General features: G+C 43.6%; 1 pseudogene; it reads left to right on the top strand.

Moving 5' to 3' along the window:
• Positions 1–1,373: 1,373 nt before the first annotated feature.
• On the top strand, positions 1,374–10,760 carry LOC105604364 (DNA fragmentation factor subunit alpha-like; annotated as a pseudogene).
• The last annotated feature ends 6,884 nt before the right edge of the window (positions 10,761–17,644 follow it).

Here is a 17,644-nt window from a genome sequence, read left to right on the forward strand (position 1 = left end):
AGGAAAAGTATTGTAAAGTGGGGAGCAGCGAGGAGCCTGCTAAGGAGACGCTCAGGTCACAATTGTCAGAACTATATTGATCGCTTGGTCGAAAAATTTAGCCAATGTGTAGATGGAGATGGTATGTTTGGGATGTTCAATGATGTTTTCCTGAGCTGTAGGTCATTTGTAGTAACAACAGAAAGTCGAAGCAAAAGGAGGTAGAATGGATAACTGCTGCTGTGCTCTGCTCAAGTGTGTGACTCTTGGCAGCCCCATGGACCATAGCCAGCCAGGCTTCTCTGTCCATGGAATTTCACAGGCAAAACTACTGCAGTGGGTTGCCATTTATTTCTCTGGGGCTCTTCCCAACCCAGGGATCAAACCCATGTCCCATGTGCCTCCCGCACTGGCAGGAAGATTCTTTACCACTGAGCCACACTAGGTGCCATTTCTTCAAGAGGCTCTGTGACTATGAAGAACATATTGGGCCACAGAGCAAGGACTAACTCCCAACAGCTAGTGGACTCAGTATAGTCAGCCACTTGCTTACATAAACAAGTTTTACTGGAACATATATTGTCTATGACTGCCTTTGCACCTTAACAACAGAGTTGAGGAGTTGAGGCAGAGACTGTACTGCCCACAATGCTGAAAATATTTACCATCTAGCCCTTTAAAAAAGTTAGAAATCTCTCCTAGAGAACATTATTGTAGCTGTGATCCCATTTCCTGGGATCCTTGAGACTCGCCATATGGTAGAAACTGCTGATGGTGTGCTAGTAATCCCTGGACAAAATACAGGCACCCACTGAGGTGTCTTTTGGCTATTTGAAATGTTTCAATGCTTTGCATGAGATATAATTTAAATGACAAGAATCTAAAATAGAGCAAGGGATTATCCCTGGTCTTGCACTCTACTCTAAGAATATTTGCACATTTGTTGCTTTGAATTGTCTTTGTTAGAGACAAGAGAATGAAAACCCAAATGAAAATGAGAAACTTATAAATGGCTGTAGACATTGTCAGTCATTTGGGGATCATTAGAGAAGTAGATGTGACCTTGAGGGAAAGGACCATATTCATGGACATAGGATACATTCATGGTACCTGAGTCCAGACAGCGTTTGGTGTTGATCCTCTTAGAAGGGGGGATGCTCAAGTCTCTGCTCTGCTCAGTCCTCAAAAGCAGCTCACAAATTAAAAAGAGAGACCTCTGCGTTGAACAGCTAAGAAACCAGAACAGGTCATTGATTGTACTGTCTTGATTAGGATACAAAGGAATTAAAAAAAAATTTTTTTGATTGATGTCTGCCCCTTAGCCTCCACTCATCCAACAACACTGTTTATGCTGCTCCAATCTGGCAAGATGAATACTTCCCGATCCTTGGACCATGACGAGAGACTATAGACAAGGGTGGGGACCAGGGCTCCCAGGAGGACCTGTCATTTCTGTGCTGATGGAAGGTAAGTGACTTCGCTGAGGACAGACTTCCTTGGAGCTTTCTTCCTCTCAGAACCCACACAGATGCAGAATGATTGCCTGTATTGGTGGCTGCTGCTGTCATTAGAAGAGGCATCTGGGGCTACGATCTCTTTTCATCATCCCATTGCTCATCAGTGACCTTTCTTTCCCTGTATTTTGTTTCACTTTTTTTCTGAAGTTAAAAGCAACAAATGAGTTTCTTCTTCTCAGGTTTCTTATCACCTTCTCAGCCGCAGATCTTAGGCAAGCTGTCATTTTCACATTTCTGTGGAAATCACTCACAGGACCCACTCCTCTCTACACTGGTTGCTTTCCAGGTGGCTGCAGAGTAGCAGACATTTCTGTCCCTTCCCCCCCATCCAGGGTTCTTCCTCCACCTCCCTTAATTAAGGTTTTACAAAATATTTATTTGACTGCAACAAATATTTAAAACATTTATTTATTTATGCTTATTTATTTAGTTGTGTCATATGGGATCTTTCTTTGTGGCACACTGACCCTCTAGTTGCAATGCCTAGGTTTAGTTGCCCCAGAGCATGCAGGATCCTAGTTCCCCGACCAGGGATCAAACCCACGTCCTCTGCATTGTAGGGTGGATTCTTATTGTATGAACATTCTCTCACACTGGGTCCTGTGTCTCCTAACTTCTATTTCTTTATCCACTTGGGTTTACTCCTAATTTTGATGGGACAATTCCTCTCAGCTTCCTGAAGAAGGGGGCATGGAAAGGAAATTTTTATTTACATGTATAAAAGTATATTCTTTCCTCATATTTAAATGATTATTTGGCTATGTTTATAATTCTAGGTGAGAAACTATTTTCCCATAGTATTTCTGAAGGAATTTCTCCACTGTCTTCTAGCTTTTAGTAGTTGTTATGGAGAGGTCCAATAACATGTGGATACTCGCTTACCTTAATCCTTTTTCCCCTAGGACTTGTAGAATTCTCCTTGTCACCAGTATGTTCTAAAAGTTTACAATCACAGAGTTGGGAACGATTTACTTTTATCCATTTGGAAACACACCGCTCAGCTCAGGGAAATTTTATTGAATTTTTCTTGAAAAATTTTTCTTCCTTTCATTTTCTTTGCCCTCTCTTCCTAGAACTCTTTTTGGTTAGACAGTGGTCCTCATAGTCTGATTCTCTAATTTTTAAATTTTATATACGTTATTTTCCTTTTGTAGTCTGTTTTTCTATTTGAAAGAAATTTTTTCTGTTTTGTTCTCATCTTTCTTTTGAGTTTTTCCACTCAGTTGTTGCTTTCATTTCCAAGAGTCCCTCCAAGTTCTTTAAATGCTCGCCTTTCTTCATAGCATTTGATTTCATTTTATGGATGCAGTGTCTCCTCCAATATCTGAATTTATTGATGGTAGTTTGTTGTTGCTGCCTCAACTCTTCTCCCTTCAAATCACTTGTGTTTGGCCACTGTCCTCTATGTTTGGGGCTTTCTTAAACTATCTGGGGATCCTTTGATTCCAATTCAGAATTAAGAGCGGAATACTAACAAACTGGCCAGAAGCATGTGTGTGGGCTAGATGACTGGGCTTCCTTATGAGGTGATCTCACTGCGCCGTTTTACTGAGGTCACGCTGAGACCATGATCTTGAGGCTTTTTCCCTGGACTTCCCTGATTTCCTTCATCGGTTCAGTTCAGTCACTCAGTCGTGTTCAACTCTTTGTGAGCCCATGGGCTGCAGCACACCAGGATTCCCTGTCCATCAACCAACTCCCAGAGCCTGCTCAAACTCATGTCCATCGAGTCGGTGATGCCATCCAACCATCTCATCCTCCATAACTGTCTTCTAATCTCTTGCCTGGAGGGAATAAGTCTGGATGCGGCATCTGACTCGGGAAGAAGATATGATCCCAAAATTCGATATGCAAACATAAACTTAGCACTCTTGTTTTCAGTATAGTATCCCAGAGTTTCAACTGTGCCTGTAACCCCAGTCCAGGCCCCTTCCTTTCATCTTCTATCTAGGATAAACCTACCATCTTCTACATAAATTGGGGAGTGGGGGTTGGAGAGACTACAGGAAGAGTCTTTAGGTACAGATTCTTCTTAAACTTTTCATCAGTCCTGCTATTCTTACCTTCAGTTCATCCCTACACACACATACACATTTGACTGATTGGAACGGCAGTGTATTTGCTTTGTGATATTGTGTAAACAACGAGCTCTTTGAGTTTCACATCTGAAAATGGGGATACTGACCACCTACCTCCTGGGGCTGCTGTGAATATGTGTATGGCCTCATTTGAGTAATATAACATTGTTACCCATAGAGATAACAGTACTAATAAATAACCTTTTCAGATGCTTTCTATGTGCCAGGCAATGTTACAGGCACTTTTTATGTATCTCATCACATCCTCACAAAAAAGATGAGAAATTTAAGCTCAGAAAGGCTAAACAACTTGCACAATGTCACAAAAAGAATGCTGTAATTTCATCTGCCAGTTAGTTCTCAGGTTCTGAGTCCTGACTTTTAAGTTTCCTTTCTTTTTGTAAGTCAGATTCCTGGCAAGAAACTGACGAACTCAAGCTGAGTCATTGAAGAAAGCTGAATAAGGACGTCCCTTGAGAGTTCCTTGGACTGCAAGGAGATTCAACCAGTCCATTCTAAAGGAAAACAGTCCTGAATATTCATTGGAAGGACGGACGCTGAAGCTGAAACCCCAATATTTTGGCCACCTGATGCAAAGAACTGACTCATTGGAAAAGACCCTGATGCTGGGAATGATTGAAAGCAGGAGGAAAAGGGGATGACAGAGGATGAGATGGTTGGATTGCATCACCAACTCAATGGATATGAGTTTGAGTAAGTTCCAGGAGTTGGTGATGGACAGGGAAGCCTGGCATGCTGCAGTCCATGGGGTCACAATTCTGCTTTACTGACTATGCCAAAGCCTTTGACTGTGTGGATCACAATAAACTGTGGAAAAATCTTCAAGAGATGGGAATACCAGACCAGCTGACCTGCCTCTTGAGAAACCTATATGCAGGTCAGGAAGCAGCAGTTAGGACTGGACATGGAACAACAGACTGGTTCCAAATAGGAAAAGGAGTATGTCAAGGCAGTATATTGTCACCCTGCTTATTTAACTTACATGCAGAGTACATAATGAGAAACGCTGGGCTGGATGAACCACAAGCTGGAATCAAGATTGCCAGGAGAAATATCAATAACCTCAGATATGCAGATGACACCACCCTATGGCAGAAAGTGAAAGAGAACTAAAAAGTCTCTTGATGAAAGTGAAAGAGGAGAGTGAAAAAGTTGGCTTAAAGCTCAACATTCAGAAAACTAAGATCACGGCATCCAGCCCCATCACTTCATGGCAAACAGATGGGGAAACAGTGGAAACAGTGTCAGACTTTACTTTTAGGGGCTCCAAAATCACTACAGATGGTGACTGCAGCCATGAAATTAAAAGACGCTTACTCCTTGGAAGGAAAGTTATGACCAACCTAGATATCATATTCAAAAGCAGAGACATTATTTTGCCAACAAAGGTCCATCTAGTCAAGGCTATGGTATTTCCAGTAGTCTTGTATGGATGTGAGAGTTGGACTGTGAAGAAAGCTGAGCACCAAATAATTGATGCTTTTGAACTGTGGTGTTGGAGAAGACTCTTGAGAGTCCCTTGGACTGCAAGGAGATCCAACCAGTCCATTCTAAAGGAGATGAGTCCTGGGTGTTCTGTGGGAGGACTGATGCTAAAGCTGAAACTCCAATACTTTGGCCACCTCATGTGAAGAGCTGACTCTTTGAAAAGACTCTGATGCTGGGAGGGATTGGGGGCAGGAGGAGAAGGGGACGACAGAGGATGAGATGGTTGGATGGCATCACCGACTCGATGGACACGATTTTGAGTCAACTCCGGGAGCTGGTGATGGACAGGGAGGCCTGGCATGCTGCAGTCCATGGGTTTGCAAAGAGCCGGACACGACTGAGTGACTGAACTGAACCGAAAAAGGGAATTGTAAACAAGCCAACTGATGGCATCTGTGGGCTTCAGGAGAGGAAAGTTCTGCAGTGTGGAAGCCCCAGAAGTAAATACTCAAGGATACCATTCCCTCTCTCTGAGATCTTGTTGTGTCTCCCTTTGGCCAAACCCCTTGGGAAGCCAGAGACTGTGGAGCTCCTTGTCTGATGGTGACAATCAGGTGGAGAAGGATGCAGAGTGGAGCTGTAGGGGCAAATAGAAACTATCATGTCCCAATTCCATGGACTCATAAGACCTACATTACTTAGTTTTCAGAAATGCATGCTCAAAAGCAAAAACTTAAAGGTTGAGGATAAAAACACAGAAGTAGATAAAGATGAAAAGTATCTTCATCAAATACTTTCATCAAAGTATTTCACCAAAAGTATATTTTGATGTCAAGTGAAAGTCACTCACTCATGTCCGACCCTTTGCGACCCTATGTCCATGGAATTCTCCAGGCCAGAGTACTGAAGTGGGTAGCCGTTCTTTTCTCCAGGGGATCTTCCCAAGCCCGGGATTGAACCCAGGTCTCCAGCACTGCAGGCAGATTGTTTATCAGCTGAGCCACCAGGGAACATTTTGGTGTAGACCTTCCCTGAGAAGCAGGCTTAGAGAATCACCCTCATGTATCACTACCAAATCTTCTGCCTGTGTAAATCTGTGCCTTCAGGCTGCCTTCCCTTCCATAATTTGGATGAATCATCCCTAGTATTCTTTTTTTTAAGTCAAGCGTCATAGTTTTGTTCTAGTACACATCCCATTTCACCTGCTTAAAGACTCCTCTCCAGCAATTTTCAGCTCTTTGGTATCCCAGTTTCCCATCTCTCTGATCGGCACATATACATTCATTAATTGAAGTGAAAGCGAAGTCGCTCAGTCGTGTCTGACTCTTCGCGACCCCATAGACTGTAGCCTACCAGGCTCCTCTGTTCATGGGATTTTCCAGGCAATAGTCCTGGAGTGGATTGCCAATTCCTTCTCCAGGGGATCTTCCCAACCCAGGGCTCGAACCCGGGTCTCCTGCATTGTAGACAGACGCTTTACTGTCTGAGCCACCAGGGAAGCCCATTACACTCATATCACCCAATTCAAAAGCAGTATCGCCTCAGTCCTCTCCAGTTTTACCCACCCAAGTTTCTGCTTTTACAGTGAAATTTACAATTGTCTCCTTACTTCTTGTTTTCTTGTTTACTCACTCCAAACAAGCATTTGCTTCATCACTCTTGAGTCCCACACAAAGTTACCAGTGACCAACATGTTGCCACTTTTCTGTCCTTGATGTGGTTCTTTCTCAAAAACTAATTCTACAACTTCCTCTTTGGAACTTCTGGTTTTAACCTGGTTCTTACAGCAGCATCACCTTCTGGTTTTCTTCCTTCTTCATTGGCCACTCCGTACCTCTTCTGCGGTTTTTCATCCTCTATCCAGTTTCTCTGACTGTCACTGTGTATCTGGGCCAGCCCTGTCCTCTATGTCTACAGTCTTTCTATAGGTAATGGCTTTCAGACCCAAGGCTTTCAGAACTACCTACATGCTCAGGAATTCCAGATTTATCACTCCAGCCTGGACCTTTGAACGCCTGACTCAAATATCTAGCTATTGCCTTATTAGTTCCACTTGGATATCTACTAGGCATCTCAATTTCATGATCTCAAAACAGAACTCTTAAATCTGCTCCCAAACTCCACTATTCTCCCATAAATCTGCTATTCCTGTTGTCTTCATCTCAATATCAGGGTCTATCAAGTTGCCCAGGTCAAAAATTCACTATAATCCCAATTTCTCTTTTTACCTTATACCATATACCATCAGTTCAGTTCAGCTCAGTCACTCAGTCATGTCCACCTCTTTGTGACCCCATGGACTGCAGCACGCCAGGCTTCCCTGTCCACCACCAACTCCCGGGGTTTACACAAACTCACGTCCATCGAGTTGGTGATGCCATCCAACCATCTCATCCTCTGTCATCCCCTTCTCCTCCCACCTTCAATCTTTCCCAGCATCAGGGTCTTTTCCAGTGAGTCAACTCTTCGCATCAGGTGGCCAAAGTATTGGAGTTTCAGCTTCAACATCAGTCCTTCCAATGAATATTCAGGACTGATTTCCTCTAGGATGGACTGGTTGGATCTCTTTGCAGTCCAAGGAACTCTCAAGAGTCTTCTCCAACACCACAGTTCAAAAGCATCGATTCTTGAGTGCTCAACTTTCTTCATAGTCCAACTCTCACATCCATACATGACTACTGGAAAAACCATAGCCTTGACTAGATGGACCTTTGTTGGCAAAGTAATGTCTCTGCTTTTTAGTTTGCTGTCTAGGTTGGTCATAACTTTTCTCCCAAGGAGCAAGCGTCTTTTAATTTCATGGAGTCACCATCTGTAGTGATGTTGGAGCCCAAAAATATAAAGTCAGCCACTGTTTCCACTGTTTCCCCAGCTATTTGCCATGAAGTGACGGGACCAGATGCCATGATCTTAGTTTTCTGAATGTTGAGCTTTAAGCCAACTTTTTCACTCTCCTCTTTCACTTTCATCAAGCGGCTCTTTAGTTCTTTTTCACTTTCTGCCATAAGGGTGGTGTCATCTGCATATCTGAGATCATTGATATTTCTCCTGGCAATCTTGATTCCAGCTTGTGCTTCATCCAGCCCAGCGTTTTTCATGATGTACTCTGCATGTAAGTTAAATAAGCAGGGTGACAATATACTTGCCTTGACATACTCCTTTTCCTATTTGGAACCAGTCTGTTGTTCCATGTCCAGTCCTAACTGCTGCTTCCTGACCTGCATACAGATTTCTCAAGAGGCAGGTCAGGTGGTCTGTATTCCCATCTCTTTCAGAATTTTCCACAGTTTCTTGTGATTCACACAGTCAAAGGCTTTCGCATAGTCAATAAAGCAGAAATAGATGTTTTTCTGGAACTCTCTTGCTTTTTCCATGACCCAGCAGATGTTGGCAATTTGATCTCTGGTTCCTCTGCCTTTTCTAAAACCAGCTTGAGCATCTGGAATTCACAGTTCACATATTGTTGAAGCCTGGCTTGGAGAATTTTGAGCATTACTTTACTAGCATGTGAGATGAGTGCAATTGTGCAGTAGTTTGAGCATACTTTGGCATTGCCTTTCTTTGGGATTGGAATGAAAACTGACCTTTTCCAGTCCCTTGGCCACTGCTGAGTTTTCCATATTTGCTGGCATATTGAGTGCAGCACTTTCACAGCATCATCTTTCAGGAATTGAAATAGCGCCACTGGAATTCCATCACCTCCACTAGCTTTGTTCATAGTGATGCTTGCTAAGGCCCATTTGACTTCACATTTCAGGATGTCTGTATCTAGGTGAGTGATCAAATCATCCTGATTATCTGATATTACCATATAACATAGGGAACTATATTCAGTATCCTGCAATAACCTATTAATAAAAAATAATATGATATACATACATATATTATATATATAACTGAATCACTTTGCTGTATACCTGGAACTAACACAATATTAATTACCCCCCAAAAATGTGGGCTTTCAAGCTAGACTGCCTAGATACAAATGCTGCCTCTACCAGTTAATAAACTATATGACCTTGAACAAGTTATTTAATGCCCCATCTGGAGATAGTAGCTCCTTCCCTACAGAGTTGTGAGGATTACATGAATTAATACAAGTGAAGTCCCTAGAACAGTACCTGGCATATAATTAGTGATCAATAGATGTTAACTCTTATTTTCGTTACCATTAATTATCTATCTTCTTTCTCAAAGTTCTATTGTAGTTTACATTCAATAGAACACATGATATCCTGAATTTGTCTTAGTCATGGACTTTGACCATTTCCTCACACCAGTTAATGCACTTCTGCATGTTTAATAAATATTCTTGAAACGCCACCTGCCTTGGTGTGAAGAAGATACACTGTGAAACTTTAGGAGGCGAAAGAATTCAAATTCAGTATAAAATAAATTAGATTTGAGTATAACATTAAAAATCCAGGCTCTTTAAAGCAGTGTCTGCTGCGCTGCAACAATAGCCAGGAACAGCACGGTGTGGCGGCCTCTTGCCTCGAGCTGAGGAACAAGCCTTGTGACATTCTGGCCATTGACAAGTTCCTGGCACCAGTCACCCTGCCTGGCAGACGATGTCACCATCGCGGATGACAATGATTACTTCCAGGGTCTTCCTGCCAATACTAAGTTTGTGGCTTGGCTGGGAATGAGAAGTGGACACACAGTTCAGATGCAGGTACAGCTTGGATTACCCAAGAGTCCTTCAACAGAGATGAAACAGGCAGCAGGGCAGGGTTGAAGTGGAAGAAGTGGCCAGGCAGCTGAAGGAAGACCTATCCAGCATCATCCTGCTGTCTGAGGAGCTCCAGGTGCTCGTTGATGTCCTGTGTTTGGAGCTGGCTCAGGAACTCGGCCAAAGTCATGTGGCCGTCCAGGGGCTCCAGCAGGTGCTTGACCAGAAAGAAGCCTGTCATTCCAGGCAGCTCCTGAGAAGGAAGGTGGCATCTTGTTGAAGCAGCGAGAGTCCAGAGCTGACCTCAGGGACAAGAGGGACGCTGTTGACACGAGTGTTAGAGAGAGCTCCTCCAAAGTGGCACCTGCAAGCCAGATCCTCTTGGTGCTAAAGGAGAAAACTGCCCCAGAGCTGAGTTTGTCTAGTGAGGATCTGGAGGTGGGCGAGCACCAAGGACCCTGACCTTTGCAGGGAGACACTTGTACCGAGTTTTTTTCACCTCTGCAAACCCTGAAGCATAGCTGCCAATTTGCCTATTATTATACGCAAAACTTCCCTTGTAGCTGAGTCGGTAAAGAATCTGCCTACAATGCAGGATACCCGGGTTCAATTCCTGGGTTGAAAAGATCCCCTGGAGAAGGAAATGGCAACCCACTCCAATATTCTTGCCTGAAGAATCCCATGAACTGTAGCCTGTCAGACTTCTCTGTCCACGGGGTCGCAAGAGTTGGACATGACTTAGCAACTAAGCCACCACCGTAACATTAAAAACAAATATCATTATTTGAGCACAGAGTGAATTTGTGAGCTATTCCTCTTCACTGGTAAATATGCTTGTCTCCCTTGGATGGTCACTTGACAAAGCAAATTCTTTTCTCTCCCCCTCTCCTCCTTTGCTTCCCCTCTTCCTGTCTCTGTAGATATGAGTTTATCTTCCTTTCCCTCTCTTTCTCTCTCTTGTCCCCAGACTGATATGCATGCATTTAGAAAGACTAATGGAAAGAATTCAATCAAATCTAGGAATGAATCAAATCTTGGTGAATAAAGTGGTCTCTCGCACATGGATTGATCTGGGAAGGACTGCTGAGCTAATTTTTAGCCACTGTTGTCTGGAATGAATGCCAGCTCCCTAATGAGCATAAGAATTTATCCTTTTCCCATGTCTTGTCTGTCAGGTAATATCTTAACACTGTCTCCTCCAAGACAAGTTGAAACAGCCTGCAAAAGAAACCACAAGGTTCATGGTTCATCTTACTACTCTGTGCAGGTAGCTGAAAGATTATAAATTGGTACATCTTCTGTATATTTAACCTCTTCTCAGAAGTGGCCCAATGCCTATGCCTTAAGCCTGTACATCTGCTTACTGACATGCCTAGATGTTCACTTTCCTTAGCTACTGTGAAATCACCACACATTCCTCAGCAAATATCTTTCTACAACTGAAATGCCATTTTACCTGGAATGTACGTGGTGAAGAAAGCTCCTTAGATGATTTAGAAGACAGACGATATAATCAGGACAGAGTTTCTAAACACAGAATTCAAAGAAATCATGTACAATCTGTTTGCCTATATCAAACACTGCAGAGGCCAATACCAGGTGGCTCTGAAATACTTAGAACAAGCAGAGGTGCTTAGAACAAGCAGACAAGATCACCAAGGCAAAATTGGACATCCGGTCACCTAGGGAAACTATGCCTGGGTCTGCTATCACCTGGGCAGGCTTCTAGAAACACACACTTACATCTGTGCATGCGTACAAGGCAAGTCACTTCAGTCATGTCTGACTCTTTGTGACCCTATGGACTGCAGCACACCAGGCTCCTCTGTCCAAGGGATTCTCCAGGCAAGAATACTGGAGACACTTACATCCACAGGGTGGGAAATCTTTGCAAGAAGTGTACAAATTCCTATATAATTGAATGCCCTGAGATTGACTGTGAAGAGGGAAGGACACTTCTAAAATGGGGAGAAAAGTACTATGAACAGGCCATGCAGTGTTTTGAGAGGCTCTGGAAAAGAAACCCACCAACCCAGAATTCTCCCTGGGACTGGCCATGACTCTCTATTGTCTGCATGACAAAGCACCAAGAGAGAACACCATTCACCTTCCGAGGCAGGCCACCGAGTCGGAGCCAGATCATGGGCACATTAACATTCTCCTGGCTCTGACTCTTCAGCCGATCAAGGAAGAAGCAGGAGATAAGGTAGTAGATGAAAACAGCAAGTCCAGCAGACATGCTCTGCAGTGCAGCCAAATATTCCTGAAATAAAGGCACTCTGGACACAGTTATAGAATCACTGATACTTAAAAAGGCCTTAGAATCAGTGCCAAACAACACTGACGAGCATCCCTAGGTTGGATGCTGCCTACAGAGCAAGAATCAGATGAATACAGAAGCCAAGTAAATGTTCAATGAATAAGGATGGAGAACTACAGGAAATTATGAAAAGCGCTGTGAATCATCGTAAGAAGGTTGTTCTGTTGAATATTAATCCCCTGTACCTGCTCAGACCTTGCCTGCCTCTACACATCAGATCGGTATGGTGAGGCAGAGTATCACTTCTAGAAAGAATCCAGTAAGGGTCTCTCTCCAGTGGAGAGACAAGCGCTCACCTGCACTATGGCCACTCGCCGAGGCCAGCAGGTGTGCAAGACGACACCATCTGCCGTTGCCCAGAGGGCTGCACCACAACAGCAAGTTAAACCTGAGAAGGAAAACCTGACCCTAGACCTGAGAAGAACTGCCAGACTCTGAAAACGCCTCAGACGTGGGTTGGCGAGTCTCCAGATTCCTTCCTGTAGTGACTAGGAAAGGGCACCCAAGAGCTGATGGCTGTTGGACCATCCAGCCTCCAACCCTGGCAGATTTGTGCCCTCCTCGTCTCTGGCTGAGAAGGGCAGTAAGGAAATGGTAAAGGGTGCAGGTGGGCCCACGACTCAGAAAAGCAGGAAGCCCTAGAGAGGCCATAAGCAGGCCTCTGGGCTTCAGAGAGAGAGTGGGGAGAGCAAGGTGGTCACGAAGTGGGAGGTCAGTGGGGGAGACAGAGAATCTGAAACCTCACCGGACTGCGGCTGAATGGTGGGGCATTTCATTTTGCTGTTGCTCTTTCCTGGTTCTGAAAATTCTCTCATCCAAATCTGGAAATTCAGAATCACATTTCCTCTGCTATCTAGATATTTTGGGGGCTTCTTTGGTGGCTCAGAAGATAGAGAATCTGCCTGCAACGCGGGAGACCCAGGTTCAATCCCTGGATCGGGAAGATCCCCTGGAGAAGGGAATAGCAACCCATCCCAGGACTCTTCCCTGGAGAATTCCATGAACAGAGGAGCCTGGCTGGCTACAGTTCATAGGGGTGCAAAGAGTCGGACATGACTGAGCAACTAACACTTTCACGGATATTTTGAACAAATGCTGTTTTGAGGGAAAGCATTTTCCCCACTTGCTTTGGGACTATATGGTCCCGGCTTATTCTCAGCTTGTGCCGTCCAGCTTTCCCAGCTCTCTCTTACCCAGTGACTTGCACACGGCCTGACACACAGCATACACTCAACATTTGCTGAGTGAATGAGTGACTAGAATGTCACTCCAGGCTGGTCCTCTTTCCTCACTCTTTAAACTCCAAAATAAATTCCATGTACATCAAAGCTTTAAATGTTTAAAAAATAGAAATCATAACATTACTACCAAAGTGCTTGAGATATTTGTAATCATGGGGTCTAGAAGGTCTAAGTATGAAAAAACACAAAAAGGCATAAAATATTAATAGATATACATTAAAAACATATTTCATAGAAGAGATACCTTCAGAAAATCAAAAGATAAATGACAAACAAAAATACTCTCTCAACACGTTACTAGGTAAAGGACTAATTTCCTTAATGCTGAAATAGTTTCTGTTAATCAATAAGGAAAAAGAAACTCAGTGGGAAAACGGACAAAGGTCAGGAACAGACAGGAAATGAAGAAAGCTTGTAAACATGTAAAATGATATCAGTATCACTTTTGTTAAGAGCAAAGTACACCAACATTACAAGGGAGACTGTCTCAGGTCAACGAAGACAACGCCTTTCCTAAGTGCATACTACAAAGGACTTGGATACAGGCTGTATCAAGCACTGCCATTGAGATTGGACATTGTATAGCTGCAGGGAATTTGTTGATGGTTATTACGTGTTTGTGGATCTTTCCCCAGAAATTGCACTCATTAATTTACTCTGTATTTGCATACGTGTACCAAGATGTGTACATGGATGTTCATGAAGCTTTGTTTATAATAACAAAGGACTGAGAACAACTCAAACATCCATCATTAGGGGCCTTACTTATTCAACATTAACAGTTCATAACATGAAACAGCATGTCCACATTTTTAAGAAAAGTCCTAAATGTAATAATACAGAGCATTATAGCTGAGATCTATTTTAAAAATAAGAAAGTGAAAGTGCGAAATAGTGCGTACAGAATGCTAACGTTATTTCCCAATATCAGCTTCGTCCATCCCATGTGCTTTTCGGTTTTGAAGGGCTCACCTCTCTGTCATCAGATGTGTGAAAGTTTAATCTTGCAATCAGACTGTAAACTCTAGAAAGGCAGGAACCAGGCTTTTTATTTCAGAGTGATACTTACCTTCCCTGACTTCGAGGGGCAATTTTAGCTGGTATTGCTTGGGCCTCACATGAATCTTGGGGTCTCTGCCTATAGCGCTTTAGTAAGCACAAAAGGAGTCTAAAGGCAGGTGCACAGATGGGCTGGAATCTGTGACGCACCCTTGAAGCTTTGCCCAGACTGGGGGAGGCAGCTGAAGAGAGAGGTGGAACTGCTCCTAGCACTAATTTCAAAAACTTTCTTCAAGAATTCATATCCATGCAGGGAACACTCAATCCATCCATTTCCTCTGACCACTCTCGCTGTCTCTTATACCTCTAAGTGGTCTTTTTCATCTCTCTTTTACCTACCAATGCTTCCATGAGATTATGTATTTTTCAAACTCTCTTTATGCTCAGAACCAAACATTGACAAATATCTGAGGCATTCTTTGAGAGTATTAATATTTTGGATACGTGTTCTCCTTAGAATGCTATCAACAAAAGTTTTATGTGAGTATAGGAGTCTCTGGGACCAACAAAGTAAAAACAGAGCCCCTAGGTCAGGGAGCAGAGGTGAGAATAACAGAGAAAATGAATGAACTCCCAGAGGCTGGAGTCAGGGATATAGAGAACAATGGCAAAATTGTTCCCCTCAGAGAGCAGAATCAGGATCTAACTAAGAAACTTCCACCACTGCCAGGAGAGAGGATCTTCAGAATGCCTACCCATCAGAATGTCATCATTGCTACACACTTCCGCCTTCTGAGATTTCTCCATGTTCCCTTTTTTCAACTGAGAGTATTTATTACAGTTATCATGCCCCACCGTTGCATGTGGTACACATGAGTTATCTAATCTTATCTAGTCTTTTAGGGTTTTTAATGATCAGACTGAAAGGAGTCACGCCCAGATCATTGGCGAGGACAGGGAATCACCCGCAGATCCCTGATCATGAGGTGGGTGCAATGACTGCCTTGATTCCCAAGGGCTGACTCCCTTGGAAAGGTCTGAGTATGTTTGGAAAGAAGGATACATCGTGGGTATTTAGGACCAGAGCAAGAGACTCATGGCCCACCCAAATTAGTGCTCCCATTTGCCCAGTATGAAGCTGTCATTGGTAAAAGCAGTCCCCAGTCTGAAACTACATTTTTCAGCCTTCCCTTACATCTAATTGGTCCCCGACTTGCTGGTCCATGAATTCCACCTGAGAATTTCTGATTCATTTGGTCTGGACTGGAGCCTGAGAATTCACATTTCTAGCAGGGCCCCGGGCGATGCTGATATGGCTGGTGGTTGGTGACAGTGTTCAGACTAAGGCATTACACCACTCTGTAGCTGATGCAGCCCCTGAAGGTGGCTTTCCTCATTCTTGGGAACAGCAAATCAGGACTCTCCCTTAGTCTAGACTGAGACAGGAGCAGCCCTAGGCGAACCATAAATATTGGTAATGAGCCGAGTAACCAGAACTCTCACTGTCTCACTCTTTTCAAAACAGAAACACTGCTGGAGGTGAATGGATTTTCTTCACAGTTCCTGTTTTGCAATCACTCAGCGAATTCTCGAATAAACCCAGCTGCCAGATCAGCTGATTCATTCCCATTGTGAAAGCGTTATACACAGGCACTGGCCACACAGCTTTCTAAAGAATAAACCAGCACCTCTACACGCTTTGAAACCCAGTGAACATGTTCTTTCTCTATGCCTCTCCCCAACCAGGACCTTTATTAACAAGACTTACACATTTCTATCCTATAGTTTTCTCGAATGCAAATTCCAAAACCCAGAACAAAAGCCACAGTGTTCTAGTTCCCTAATCAGCATTTCTTGTAAATTTGACCTGCATGTCTATAAATACATCATAGAACTAGAACTTGTAACTCTTGAGTGAGACCTACAAGTAAGGGTTACCAGTTTAGCTGTAATCCTAATGAAATGGTAGGGAATTTCCAAGAAGCATAGGTTCTGCTTTTACCTTGCCCTCGGCAGAAAAATCCACCGTAAATAATGCTTTCCCCAAAACTGAATAACCTGCCTCAACAAGCTCGGTTTTACTGGGAATGTTTCACCTGTTCTCTGTGTAATTTCCTGACCTCAAAGACAGTTGGTGCGGTTACCTTTTCGCTCTTGGGTCTATGTACATTGTAATTCCTTTATGATTAGGGATATGCATAAGGATAAAACACATTTCCTCTGGTATAACAAATCACTCTGGCTGCAAATTGTAGTGTGCAGATGCTAAATCCTAAGATGACCCACGGGGATTCAAAATGTGGAGCTCAGGAAAGCCAAGAATGTGTAGAGATGCTAGAAATTGTTTTTCTTTGGCTAATGATTCATTCCATGATGGATCGTGGAATGTCAAACTGAGGCTCTGGAAAAGGTAAACATCAGAAGTTTCCTTGCTGGTCTCTTTGGTTAATGATATTAGTTATTAATTATAATAAACACTGACACTTACTTATTATGTCCCAGGCATTATTCTAATGTATTAAGCCATTTGATCCCCACAACAAACACCACAAGGTAATAGTAGTGTCTTCATTTCACAGGAGAAGAAACCAAAGCACAGAGACATCCAGTAATTTCCAGCGTCACCACATATAAATGGAGCCTGGTTTCCAATGCAGATAGACTGGCATCAGAGCCCACAGTTCCAATCACATATTCATTCATTCAGCTACTACTTTTTGAATGCCTGCCATGTGCCAGGCATGGCTGCAGGAACCGGAGATTCAGTACCGAGTAAAATAGAAGAAACCCCCCTGCCCTGTGGAAGTGACATAACTGTTCATCACAGGGGGCAGCAGGACTTCCCAAGTGGCGCTAGTGGTAAAGAACCCTCCTGCCAGTGCAGGAGACATAAGAGACGTGGGTTTGGTCCCTGGGTCAGGAAGATCCCCTGGAGGAGGGTATGGCAACCCACACCAGTATTCTTGCCTAAAGAATCCCCATAGACCGAGGAGCCTGGTGGGCTACAGTCCATGGGGTTGCAAAGAGTCGGCTGAAATGGCTCAGCACACACTCAGCATGCCCAGGGGCCAGCAGACCATCTCGCTGTTAATAGTGGACCGGGTGGAGATGGGTTAACATTCCAGTAATGAGGCAGAGCGCTTGGTAAATGTATCCTTCCCGGAGCTGGGCTCCGTGGATGGCAGCTGCTGTTAAGACATCAAAACAATTCACAAAGAGCTTCAGACTAACTGTAGGGGGAGGGGGAGGGGGAGGAAGGCACCCTATCAGTTTGGCTCTCACTTAGCACCCGAGACTCATTTCCTCTTACAGTCCTGTCAATTTCAGTTTCCAGTTTCATTTTCTCTTTCCTAAAATCTATTTAGGCAAAGGAATCTGGCGATGCATTC

This window comes from Ovis aries, chromosome 22, assembly GCF_016772045.2.
Source record: "Ovis aries strain OAR_USU_Benz2616 breed Rambouillet chromosome 22, ARS-UI_Ramb_v3.0, whole genome shotgun sequence".
Classification (NCBI taxonomy): domain Eukaryota; kingdom Metazoa; phylum Chordata; class Mammalia; order Artiodactyla; family Bovidae; genus Ovis; species Ovis aries.